The following is a 13,901-nucleotide window of genomic DNA, read 5'->3' as shown; positions in this document are numbered from 1 at the left end:
TGGTGCTTTTATATAGTATCATATTTTCAATTCCTTCTCTGGTAATTCTTTTCTGGATTCTTTGCTTTGCATTATTATACCTACAATGGAACTGGCATCCTAAAGTCACTAAGATAAATCCTCCTACTCCAACATCACATGATCTTTTTTTTAACATTTATTAATTAATTTATTTATCTATTTATTTGTTGTGATTTTCAAGCTGCCAGGGACTCTAATACTACCTCCCTTGCCTCCTTTTTTAACTAAAAGAGTTGACAATTTTATTATTTTCACATTTCACAATACAAATAAAAATCGCACTTTTTTGTCTCACTTCTCTCCTCCAAAACTGCTCTTATTTTTCATTTTTTTTTAATAGGAAGGGGAAGAAAGTCTTCTTTGACATGCTGTTAGAAAACACCCAGAGTCACAGCACCATGATCTTCCGGTGAAGTAGAACAACTTAATATAAAACTGACATAAAGAAGCCTCCCTCCATCCTTATCTGTCTGCCGAGTCATCCCTGGCCAAGTGGGCACCATCATGGGCTGGGCAGGAGGTCTCATCATTGGGGGCCCAGGCATCACGGGCATGTGGCCTCCCATGGGTGGCCTCATTCCAGGAGCAGGTCCCACTGGGATCATCCCAGGAGGAGGAGGGCCCATCACTGGCATCATGGGAGGGGCCCCCCATGTGGGGTGCTGGCATCATGCCAGGGTGAGGAGGACCTGGGAGACTGAGGGGAGGTGGGATCATCACCCCTGCAAAGGAGAAGCAGAGAACGGAGTGGGAGGTATCTTCCCTTGGTGAAAGGCAGCAGTTGTTTTGTCACAGATACTGCCCTGGGAGAGGATCAGACAAGGAAACTGAGGGACAGAAATGTTAAATACCTCACAAATAGCACATTGGATAATCTAAGTTAGAAATCTTTATTTTTCTCCTAACAGCCCCTGCTACAGGACTGTTTATCAAATAGTCAATATTTTGCTCTCCCAGATTTTTAAATATCACTTTCCTTCTATTCTAAATTCCTATACATATCCAGGTCTATTTGTAGACTTTCTATTCTGCTCTAATTACTTATCTGTTTATTCTAATAAAAATGCTGAACTGTCTTAAAGACCTTTAATTTTCTGATATATTTTACTATCTGAAGGTTCAAGTATTACATACTCTAACCACATACTCTTAACTCCTTCTACCGTCCACAAATTATTTTCAGATTTTAAAAAAATCTTCGCAGTGCTCGCTTCGGCAGCACATATACTAAAATTGGAATGATACAGAGAAGATTAGCATGGCCCCTACGCAAGGATGACACGCAAATTCGTGAAGCGTTCCATATTTTTTGCACAGTGTATTTTGGATGGAAAATTCATTTGTGTGTTGTGATGGTGTATAGTGAATTAATAAAAAAAAAAATCGTATGACCTCAGGCAAATATTTAAAAAAAAAAATCTTCGCAACTACTGACTGTATTCTTAAATGAATTACATATGTGACTTATCACTCTCTCAAATAGGTTCATCCCACTGGATGAACAAATCAATTTACATTAAATCTGTAGAATAATACGGGGTATATTTAGATTTGTGCAGACTCTTCATAATATTTGCATCTTCTTAAAAAGCTTTGGTAAATACTTTAGTTTTCTTTATATTAGTCTTGTATATTTCTTAAGTTAATTTTTGTTTTTTCCTCCCTGTATCATATTTAAAATTTTTAAAATTTTGCTAGTATAGCAGTTAACACAAATAAGTTTTTTAAGAAGAGGTCCTCCTTACCTCTTCACCCTTCTCTACTCACATTTCTCCAAAATATAGGAAGCTGCTGAGGGAAGAAGATGTGTTCTATTCACCTTTGCAATCTTTTTTTTTTTTTTTATTTCTGAGTGTGTACTCATTGGAGAAGAAAGACAGACACAGTGAAATGGAAAGTGAGAAATCATCCCCCAGGAGGAATAGTCATCCTCAATCCCTTCTCCTTATGGGATCTTTGGGCACTCTCATACAAGTGCCCGGCATGATTTTAAAGCCACCAGGTCCAGGACTCGAACTGTGATTGGCCACGTGGGAGTCCAGTGACATAACTGCTATGCCATCTGCTAGTCCATGACCTTTGCAATCTTAACACCTAGCATGTTGTGGTTAATGTTTACCAAACTGACAAAAACCTTGCTGAGTTACAGGATCCCACTACTGAATCTAAAAGGAACAGGAAAACAATTTTTTTTTTTTTTTTTGGAGAGATTTTCGCTATAGGGCGCGTGCGCTCGCCAGACAGACAGAGAGAGACAGAGAGACAGAAAGCGAGAAATCACGCCCCCAGAGGGGATGGTCACACCGCAATCCCTTCTCCTCCATTCTCCTCTCGGGATCTTGGGCACGCACGCACACACACGCGTCCGACGTGAGTTTTAAGCCACCGGGTCCGGACCTTGAACCGCAGTTGACTACGTGGGAGTCCAGCGACATAGCCATTACGCTAACTGCTGGTTCCCAACAATTGGTTTATTAATTTGGATTAAGGAGGGGCTTCCTAAATCCTCCACCACCCTTGTTAACCTAAAAAAAAGAACATTTATCAAACACACTTTACTTCCTTTAAAGGTGTTTCACAAATGAACTCAGTACAACCTTTTCTTAATTTATCTTTACAACCTCATCAATAATTCTATTTCTTATATATAAATGAAACAGCCATTTGCTGAGAGCTCCCTATAATTAGGCACATTACATAACAGCTCATTTGCTACATACCCCAACCCCATGAAGTAAATGCTGTTATTTCCTCCCACCATACAGAAGAATAGTTCGACAAAACACTACTCCAGTATTCAATTAACAATTTTCAAACTGGTATTTTCTAACAAAATGCTACATCTCCATCTTTCTTTTCCCCTCCATCCTGGGCAACCTGGCCCAACCACATGGGGGGGAGGGGCGCAGGTAGTCGGTCTGCATCATGTCTGCCATTCACATGGTGGCAGCCCCAGCTCATACACAGATGCTGCCCTGGGAGAAGATCAGACAAGGAAACTGAGGGACAGAAATGTCAAGTAACTCACCCAAGGTTAAATACAGCAGAGATGACATCTAAATCCAGGCAATACAGCCTCAGATTTGACAAAACATTTTCAAAAGCTCGTTATTTCATATTCTCATTTCATTAGTGGAGTGGCTCTAGTGAGCAGTTGCAAACCTTCATTGTGCTGGCTGTGCTAATCTACATCTCTTGGCACATCTACAACTCTCAGCCATCTGAATCCTTAAAGTTGAAAACAAAACATAGAACCCTCAAATTACAATTAGGAATGTCTTTAAATATTTTTAAAAAGGGCTTAACATGAATTACTCTTTATTTTATAGGCCCTTCTGTTTAAATTAGACATTAATATCTTTAGTTAAATCACTGCAGTTTTGCTTAGCAACCTGTTAATACTTCCCTGAATCACTTAAACCTATTCAACAATGTTCCCAACCACCCCCTAAGATGAGTTGGAATCACTGGCACCGACCTTCCCCAAATGTATTACTAAAGAATCTCATGCTTTTAAAATAAAGAATCACACAAGTGCAGGCAGCTGCCAAGAATGAGTTTACTGCCTGGTTTCCATGACTGCATCAATCTGAGACCAGCGTAAGAGAGGTGTATCCTTGGAAACCAACTCTTTGCTCCCTCTATCAAGAAAGGGAATAGGGAAAAAAAGAGAAAAATCTTCAGAATAACTTGTGTTCAGCGTGCCCATAGCATGTGATAATCATGGACGAAAGTCCTGTCCCCAACAAAGTTGTGAGAAAGTTTTGTTGATGCTGGTAAAAAAAACCTCAAATTGGCTTTACTAGGCATTTAATTAAACCTGTACTTTGGTTTCATTCTTTAAAGAATTATAATAAAATATTTCTGTTTCAATATTTTAAGAATTACCATAGAAGTGCTAATAATAAAAATGTTATGAATAAAATCTGCTGGGGAAGAATACATAACACCCCCTCAGCATCTTCACTGTTCAACTGCATGCTAACACCTGAACTCTCCATAAACATCCTGTGTGTTCGAAAAGCATCTTTTGTTTTAGGTGTGTAGAGTGTGAAATTTCAAAATGGAAGATTTTTCCAAATTCAGAAACAAATTCAATATATTTACAAAAATATCTACTCATTATAACATTAGTTACAGAACCATCCATCTCAACTACATTCTAAGGCAAGAACTTACAAGGAAGTAAAATAAAACGAGTTTAATGATATAATTAAGTATAGCCTCTCTGGTTTTCTTAAACCAGGAATCATACTACCCCTCCTTCCCTGGACCTATAAATATACTTCCTGCCATCAATAGCAATGGCTAGAGCAACCCCTCTGTTCAAAAGAACTAAAAATACATTATTGTACGTATCCTCCCTTCTGCTACCACCCACCATTCCAAGAGGAACTGACAGAGGGAAATGCAGAGCTATGTGAAGTTCAGCAGAGAGAAAAGCAGAAACTGTAATTTTCTTTAACAAAAAAAAAAAAAAATGCTAGCTCCAACCAAATGATATCTAGGGAGATGTTAATCCGTTATTACAGAGTCACAGTAAATTTAAACATTTTTGGAAAAGCTGTTTGTGATCACAAGTTATTATTGTGTATTTCATTAACTATTATTTGGGGACCAGTATTATTTCACTAAAACACAGTAACAGAAATTTGCACATATTATAGTCACACAAAGTGAGGACTGTCTGAATGTAAAAATGGCTCACGGAACCTATGGGGGTGTTCAACCAGTGCATTCAGAGACGCTGGGGCCAGAGATGGCCCTCATGGTCAGGAGATTGGTACCTACAGAGGGAAAGAATTAAAGGGTAATAATAGCCAGATTTTTCAATGTCTGAGAAGAGATACAAATACAGAAGGAGAAAAAACTAGGAAAAACCCCATGGTGTTGGACTGAAATTAGGGGTAGCAATGTGAAATCATGGCTTTCAACATTTATAGGCAGCTACAGATGTTTGTGTATGCTTACATACATATGCAGCCATAGACGTGCATACATATCTGAAATAATCATTGTTGATATTCTGTAACTGATGATTTAACATCTTGAAAGCATGGATCAAACTAATGACTAAAGTTGTCTACATTCACACAATTGTGTGGTTTTTTGTTTTGAGAGGTTTTTGCTATAGGGCATGTGCATTTCCCACAAAGACAGAGAGAGACAGAAAATGAGAAATCACCCCCCAGGGGGGATGGCCACGCTACAATCCCTTCTCCTCCAGTCTCTTCTTGGGATCTTGGACACGCGCGCACACACACGCGCCTGGTCTGAGTTTAAGTCACCGGGTCCAGAACTCAAACTGCAGTCGACTACATGGGAGTCCAGAGACACAGCCATTACACCAATTGCTGGTCCCACAATTGTGTTTTTGATGGTGTACAACCATACTACTACAATACAAATCCTCTAACCATGAACACCAACATCTGTATTTGATTTTCTACCCCTTAAGAGGCATCCTCCCCTAACAACTTCTCACAGTACAGTAAAAGGGCTCTCACCCATGCTTTCCTCTGGTCCCTTCTCCCTTCAGACTCACCCTGATGCTTCCCCATGTGATCCTGCATAGCCAAATGTACCTCCTGTTCCTTAGTAAAAGTGAGTAATGAATTTTCTCAGCTGTACTGACTTCTCCAAATTAAATCCCAGATATATCTGAAGACATTATCCTTGGAGCAAAAACTCCCTAACACCAAGTAATATATCTAATGCCCAGATCTTTTTCTAAATACATTTTCTAATAAAGGAATGACAGTCCCTTGATAAAATGGTTGATTCCAGGCTGAAGTAATGCAAGTATAAAATGAACATGGCGGGAAACAGCAGTTAATGTAATGGCTATGTCACTGGACTCCCACGTAGTCTACTGCGGTTCACGTCCCGAACCCGGTGGCTTAAAACTCATACCGGGTGCATGGGCGTGCGTGCCCAAGATCCCGAGAGGAGAATGGAGGAGAAGGGATTGTGGCGTGACCATCCCCCCTGGGGGGTGATTTCTCGCTTTCTGTCTCTCTGTCTCTGGCTGTCTGTCCAGCAAGTGCACGCCCCCTATAGGGAAAAAACCCTCTCCAAAAAAAAAAAAAAAAGATGAACATGGAAAATCTTGCTGTGAAAAAAAGAAAAAATTGATCAAAGAATGATGAGGGCATGAAAAAAGGACACAGGGGCCAGCTTGAAAGGGTTCCCACTGGCCAAATCTGGGACAACACAAACATCAATATAAGTGAAAAATGAATAAAATTGGAATCCATGCCATGCTGATATGTTTAAAAGATTCTTTAAAAAAAAAAAAAAAAAAAAAAACAGAGAAAGAACATTTTTCTTTACAGGGAAATGCCAAATAATGAGTGCAAGAGGAATGATGAAATTTTCAAAATTCACCATCTGACAACTACTACAGTAATAACTAATTCAGGCACAAATCATCAATGGATGGTAAAACTGGTAGGTGAAAGTATGATAGGAAATTGGCTATTTACAAAGTATCGCCCCACAAAATGCATATTATCTATTTATTAATTAGTAAGTACAAAATACTTCCAAACTAACTTTACAGAAACCTGTGAGGCAACATCATAACCAAATGATAAAACTGAACATAACCAGTAACAGGACAATTGGCATGAGCCTCCTGATATGATGCAGTGAGAACACAACATCATTTAGTATTCCTGCCACAAAGGTATAACCTAAATCTAGTCATGAAGAAACATTAAGACTAAGCCAAACTGAGAGACAATCTACAGAGAAACTGGCCTACTCTTCAAAAATGTCACGGAAAACAAAGAAACATTGAGGAACTATTCCAGATTGAAGGAAATTGGAGAGACAAGACAATTAAATAAATACAAGATAGGATCATGAATAGTCCCTGAATGAAAAATACAGGAAGGAGAAAGGAAGTTTTTCTATTCTTGTTTTTGGAGGAGGGAGCTGGTTTTTTGTTGTTCCTTCTTGTTTTGTTTTGACTACAAAGGACATAACTGGAGATGAGTGAAATGTCAATACGGTATGTAAACTAGATTTTAATTTTTTTTTTTTTTACTTAAAGTACATCAATTTTTTTAGAGAGGTTTTTGCTATAGAGCACATGTGCTCACCAGAAAGACAGAGACAGAGTCAGAAAATCACCCCCCAGGGGGATGGCCACACCGTAATCCCTTCTCCTCCATTCTCCTCTCAGGATCTTGGGCGCACACACACGGACCCAGCTTGAGTTTAAGCCACCGAGTCCGGGAAAGCCACCGAGTCCAGGATTTGAATCACGGTCAACTAAATGGGAGTCCAATAACATAGCCATAACGCCAACTGCTGGTCCCCTAAATTTTGATAGTCTTAAGAGACTTAAGACATAGTTTTCACCTTCAGTGAATTAACATTATTTTTGAGAGGTTTTTGCTATAGATAGGGCTCATGCACTCACCAGAAAGACAGAGAGAAACAGAGAGAAAGCGAAAAATCACCCCCCCAGGGGGGATGGCCACACCACAGTCCCTTCTCCTCCATTCTCCTCTTGGGATCTTGGGCACCCATGCACGAACACCCGGCTTGAATTTAAGCTACCAGGTCCAGGGCTTGAACCACAGTTGACTACATGGGAGTCCAGCAACATAGCCATTATGCCAACTGCTGGTCCCTAAAATACATCAAATTTAATGAATTTTTCTATATACACACATTTATTTGCTACTAAGAAGCAAAATATATCCTTTCCCCATAAATCATTTTGCTCAAAATTTGATGCTGGGTTTCATCTCATACACCAGGCTTCTAAAACACACATATCTGAGAACTACTGGTGCTTCCTGGGTCAGATCAGGAAGTGCAAACACAGTACTGTACTTTTAACTCATTCCACTATATTAAAACTACACACATTTCTTATAAATTGCTGGTTACCAAGATAGAGATGTAAGAAGAAAAATATGCTACAAAACTCAGAGGTTATCACAAGTAGCTTTTTCAATCAGCTGCATACAATTACCAGCAGGAAAGAATAACATTCATGTCTAAATCAACTCTGGGTCATAACTATTCCCTATTTTAGCATTTTCAGAGGGATCTCATCCATTATACAGGAAATAAGTGCAGCAACATTTGAATGGTTCACTCCTTGGTTCATTCCGAGAAAATTTGCTGATTAAAAGGTATCGCAGTTTTTTCATCCTTTCTTTCCTCACAGAAAACAACTTACTGCTTTCCTTCTGCAAAGGAAGCCACCTCTAATCTCCTGAAAGATCTCTTCTCTTCTGTCCTGCTATTGGGATGGACCTTCTGATCGAGGGAAAAGAAGTCCGGTACCAGGACTGAGAGTCTAGTTACTAAGTTCATTTATCAACGTTTCTGAGCAGATGGGAGGAGAGGCCATGAGAGGACCGGCCTCTGTTGCCAAATCCGGAATTGGGTGCTGCTGCGGCAAATGAGTTCTGCCCCGGGGAAATATCAGGAAGACCGCACCTGAATGTCCCTGGGAATTTTCTTCAGTGGACATCAGTGAAGACCCCGGGGTCAAGGTTGGGTCCATCACCTGTCTGGTCAGCCCTCTGAGCTCTCACTGGGGTACCAGTGGAAGCCGATACTAGACTCACATAGCTCTGAAGTAGCCTGGGAGGAACTGAAGACCCAGACACCAACAAATGGTGGAGAAAGAAACTCAGTTATTTCTTTTTTTTTTTTAATTTTTAAAAAATTGTTTATTTTATTTATTCATTCAATTATTTTCATTTGACCAGAGAGAGACAGAAAGAGAAAGAGTGAGAAAGCAAGCTGCGAGGTCCGGGACTCGAACCGTGGTCAGCCATGTGGGAATGTCCAGTGCCGTAACCACCACGCCACCTGCCGTTCATATTATTTTTTTTTAATTTATTGTCAGAGGAAACAAGAATAATCTTATAAATGGTGTCTACAGTCAAAGTACCCTAAGAATCACATGAATAGATTCAACAGAATCCTGCCAGATTGATAATAGCACATGGAATTTAAGACCTTGTACCTCTTTCATTTTTTTTTTAAGGTTTTTGCCATCAGGTGTATGTACTACCAGAGAAAGACAGACAGAAGGAAAGTAAGAAATCACGCCCTAACACACACAGGGGATGGCCACATTGCAATTGCAATTTTGGGCACATGAGCACACATGCTCAACATCTCTCAAGCTATTGGGTCCGAGACTTGAATCATGGAGTTGCCTTAACCACCAGACCACCTGCTGGCTCTCCTTTTAAAACTTTATTGCAATTATTTGAAATGTAAAAGGCAGAAAAAGTTGAACTCTTCTACACTGATAAATATTGTTTCAGGAATAGCAGATGGCAAGGAGGTTAAGGCAGCTACAGCTCATATGGCTGACTTTGTGGTTCAAGTTCCCCAACCTGACAGCATGAAAAAACATACCCAGTGCATGTGTTTGCACGCCCAAAATCCTGAGAGGAGAACGGAGGAAAAGGGATTATAGTGTGGCCATCCTCTCCTGAAGAGTGATTTTTCTCTCTCTCTCTGTTTCTGGTGAATACATGCACCCTATACCAAACTAAAAAATAACTAAATAAATAAATTGTTGTGATGTAAAAAGAACTATGGCCCCAACAGAAAAATGGTCTTTTCAGTTACTATTTTTTTTAAGTCTTAAAATTAACAAAAGTAAAAAATCAAAAACCTTAATTTTGGCATGAAGTTAATATCTAACAGAACAATTTTTGGGGTGGCTAGGTGGTGTGGTGGTTAAAAGCATTGGATTCCCACATGGCCAACAACAGTTCAAGTCCGGGACCTGGCAGCTTGCTTTCTCACTTTCCCTTTCTCTCTCTCTCTCTCTCTCTCTGGTCAAATTAAAAAATAATAACAAATGGAATCAAATAAATATTTAAAAATATATATCTAACAGTTTTCTTTAAATACTACAATTCTGTTTTCTGTAATTATCTTTTCCAAAAGACTTGGATTCACCAGGAAATTAGGCTGTTTGGTATTAGGTATTTCATAGGCACATTACTGATATCTTTCTTTAGCTATGATGAATAAGTGTGTACTGAACTGACTTTTCTTCAGGCTGAACACAAGGAAGTCATGCTCTATTCAACTGTAGAGAGGTTGAAGCCTGGTCTATTCATTCGATTGTAGGTTGAAGGAATGGAACTCTGTTCTGATAACCATCTGGTCCTTCCTGCAGTTGCTCCATATAGAAATGGAGCAGGCCACCTGTTCAAGAGAGCGTTGTCGTTAGATTCCTTCATTTCCAAAGTAAGTTGAATTTGTCATTAATCAGTGACTGTACTCATAACTTCAAAGTTTCTTTATCTAACTTAACAAAATTCAGTATGAGAAATGACATAATAGAAAACTGCATATCATTTGCATTGTGGGACATGTTTCAAGTGAGTGATGCTATGCAAAATCTACAAAAATATAATTAGTGTAGGGTATTTTTTTTTTAAGATTTAATTTTATTTATTATTATTCTTCAATTTTGACCAGAGAATGACAGATGGAGAGAAAGGGAGAGTAAGAAAGCAAGTCACCAGGTCCAAGACTCAAACTATGGTTGGTCATGTGGGGAGTCCAGTGCCTAAATCACTACATCACTTCTAGCTCCTGGTGTAGGGTTTCTAAAATTTGAGAAATAATACAGATCCCTTTGGAAAAAAAAAAAAAAAACTCTTACATACCTCCAATACTAAGTTAATTATCTTTATAATGAACATATATAAACATAAAAAATATGCCATGTTAAAAACATAACATAAAAACAACTATAGAACCAAGACAAATGTACAAGTTAAATATAAAACATCTTCCTTCTTTGTCTCTCTCCTGCAAACACATGTGCTCTCTGGCAAAGTTTTAAAAAAGGAAAACCTGAGCCCGGCAGGTGGCATGGTGGTTAAAGGTGCTGGATTCCCACATGGCCAACTGTTGTTCAAGTCCTGGACCTGGCGGCTTGCTTTCTCACTTTCTCTCTCTCTGTCCCTCTCTGGTCAAATTGAAATAAACAAATGAATAAATAGTAAATAAGATTAAATAAAATAATTCTTTTTTTAAAAAAAATAAAAAAAGGAAAAACCTTCAAAAGCAGGGAACCATGGTTTCACATTTTCATTAGTCACTGGGTTGGACAGTAAAGAACAATGGAGGAAAAGGTTCAAAAGGCAGGATGAGGGCCAGTCCTGCAGTGCAGTGGTCAAGAGAGCTGGATCCCACATGACCAACTGTGGTTCAATTCCAGACTGGTGGCTTGAAAAACACACCAGGCACATGTGTGTGCATGCCCTGCTGGGGAGTACTTTCTCTCTCTGTCTCTGGTGAGCACCAGGAAGGAAATGCTCACTGGAGAAGCTGATTTCCATTTAAGAAATTATAATGCCAGGTATCAGAGGGAGGTAGGCACTGCAGCGAAAGGCAGAGATCTCCAAGAACACATCAGTCAAAGAGCAGGGGGCTCAGGAAAAAAGTAAGGCTAGAAAGGTTAAGAGGTATCAATTCATGAAAACTTGCTCTCTTATGTAGTCTGGGTTTCACCCAGAGAAGTTTTAACCTGGGAAGTGCTATGATTAGACCAGAAGTCAAAAAAAAAAAATCACTCTTGGCAGCAATGTAGTCAATGACTTGGAATAAGAAAGTAGTAATAAGGAGACAACTAAGAAAACAAAAGTTATCCAGGTGAAAAGCCTAAACCAAAGGAACAGGAAAGATGATGGAAAGCAGGCAAATTTGAGAAATACTAACAGTATAAGACAGACAGGAATGCATCACCAACCAGATGAACAACATCCAAGTTTCTGGTTTGCATTACTGGGTTGTGCTATTCATCAAGATAGAAATGACAAAAATAACACATCTAAAGAGAAGATAAGGTCAGTTCTGAGTCCACTGTAAGTGCATGGGAAATAGACCAGTAGAGAACAATAAGCTGTATCCAGATCTGTTCTGAGAACAAATTTTTTCTATATCAGTAAGGAAGCCGCAACTATAGACACAGGCTGGCGCTTTCAGAAAGAATGTACAGGTTGAGACACAAAAGGGCTGAAGATGGACTCTGATAAGTCAAAAGAAGTGGTGGAGCTGGATGGTGCTGCTAAAACAAGACACTCTGGGAGCTGATCCGCAAAGGAAAGTTGCCAGCTCACATCAGACCTCCTTGAGTAGGGCAGGCACACGAGGCCATGGTTCGGGCTGGCTAAGGGTGTCAGAATCCTGTTCTGGGTGCTACCTCTTTCTCTCTAATAAAACAAATAAGTGAATTAAAAAATAACAACAATGAGTGGTCAAGGAAGAGGGGTCTGAGAAAACTAAAGGAGTGGCCATAGAGTTAGAGAAAAATCAAAGAATTATGTCATAGAACTTGGAGGACAGTAATTCATAGGGTAAAGGCTCTACGGTTTATTGCACTTTATCATTTTTTCTCTGACCCCTATCCTTTCTATATTTTCTCGTTAAAATCAAGAAGGTAAAAGGTTATTCTGTGATCAAAGAGCTACACTGTAAACCAAATAAAATACTATGGAGTAAAGATAGATATAATTAAGATCATTATAATATTTTCTAACAATTATTAAGAGTGCTGGGACCAACACATGGCATAATGGTTACATCACTGGACTCCCATGTAGTCTACTGTGGTTCCAGTTCTGGACCTAGCAGCTAAAACTCACACCAGGTGTGTACGTGTGTGCCCAAGATCCTAAGAGAATGGAAGAAAAAGGAATGTGGTATGGCCATACCTCCAGGAGTGATTTTTCACTTCCTGTCTGTCTGTCTCTCCAGCAAGTACAGATGCCCTATAGAAAAAATCTGTCTCTCTTTAAAAAAAAAAAAAAAAAAGAAAAGAAAAGAAAATCATTGAGTGCTTACTATGTGCCGAAAACTGTGTTAAACACTTGACATGGACTTAAAACATATGTGGTTGCCTTTCCATAGGCCCTGGTGGTTGCTGTCGAAATCGACAAGTTCATGAAACCCGGAAAAGTGGTGCTGGTGCTGGCCAGATGCTACTCTGGACGTAAAGCCATCATCGTGAAGAACATGATGATGGCACCTCAGATCGCCCCTACAGCCATGCTCTTGTGGCTGGAATTGACCGCTATCCCCGCAAAGTGACAGCTGCCATGGGCAAGAAGAAAATCGCCAAGAGGTTAAAGATCAAGTCTTTTGTGAAGGTTTATAACTACAATCACCTCATGCCCACAAGGTACTCTGTGAATATTCCCTTGGACAAAAGTGTGGTCAACAAGGATGTCTTCAGAGACCCTGCTCTTAAACGCAAGGCCCAGTGGGAGACAAAGGTCAAGTTCAAAGAGAGGTACAGGACAGGCAAGAATAAGTGGTTCTTCCAGAAGCTGCGGTTTTAGATGTTTTATGTTTCAGTCATTAAAAGGGTGAGAAAAAAAAAAAATGTGGTTAAAAAAATAGTATTTTTTTTTATAGCCAACTGCTGGTTCCAAAAAACACTACTGTTGAATCCATTTACCGGGTATGGAAACTGAGTCTCAAAAGGGATCAGTATCCCATCCAAATTCACAAAGCAGAACAGGCAAGGGATGTGGGACCAGCAGATGGTGTAATGGTTACATCACTGGACTCCCACATAGTCAACGGCAGTTTGACTCCAGACCCAGTGGCTTAAACTCATGCCAGGTGAGTGTGAGTGCATGCCCAACATCTCAAGAGGAGAATGGAAGAGAAGAGATTGCAGTGCGGCCAAACCCACGAGGGATGATTTCTCACTTTCTGTCTCTCTGGCAACCGCATGTGCCCTAATAGCCAAAATCTCTCTTAAAAAAAAAAAAAGAAAGATAGAAAGAAAGAAAAGGCAAGGGATATGAACTCTACTCAACTCCCAAAATTAAATTTAAAAAGACTATATTTTAAAAACCTCAAAA

The 13,901-nt window shown here is 39.5% G+C and overlaps 1 non-coding gene and 1 pseudogene across 1 annotated transcript; both read left to right on the top strand.

Annotated features, from left to right (window-relative positions):
* Positions 1-1,224: 1,224 nt before the first annotated feature.
* Positions 1,225-1,331, top strand: LOC114005224 (U6 spliceosomal RNA). Its single transcript, XR_003547099.1, has one exon. It is a non-coding gene; the product is annotated as a U6 spliceosomal RNA (small nuclear RNA).
* Positions 1,332-12,940: 11,609 nt separating this feature from the next.
* On the top strand, positions 12,941-13,400 carry LOC102481935 (60S ribosomal protein L27 pseudogene; annotated as a pseudogene).
* The last annotated feature ends 501 nt before the right edge of the window (positions 13,401-13,901 follow it).

Source organism: Tupaia chinensis, unplaced genomic scaffold (genome assembly GCF_000334495.1).
Source record: "Tupaia chinensis unplaced genomic scaffold, TupChi_1.0 Scaffold143574_1, whole genome shotgun sequence".
Lineage (NCBI taxonomy): Eukaryota > Metazoa > Chordata > Mammalia > Scandentia > Tupaiidae > Tupaia > Tupaia belangeri.
This window is presented reverse-complemented; position numbering and strand designations above follow the sequence as displayed.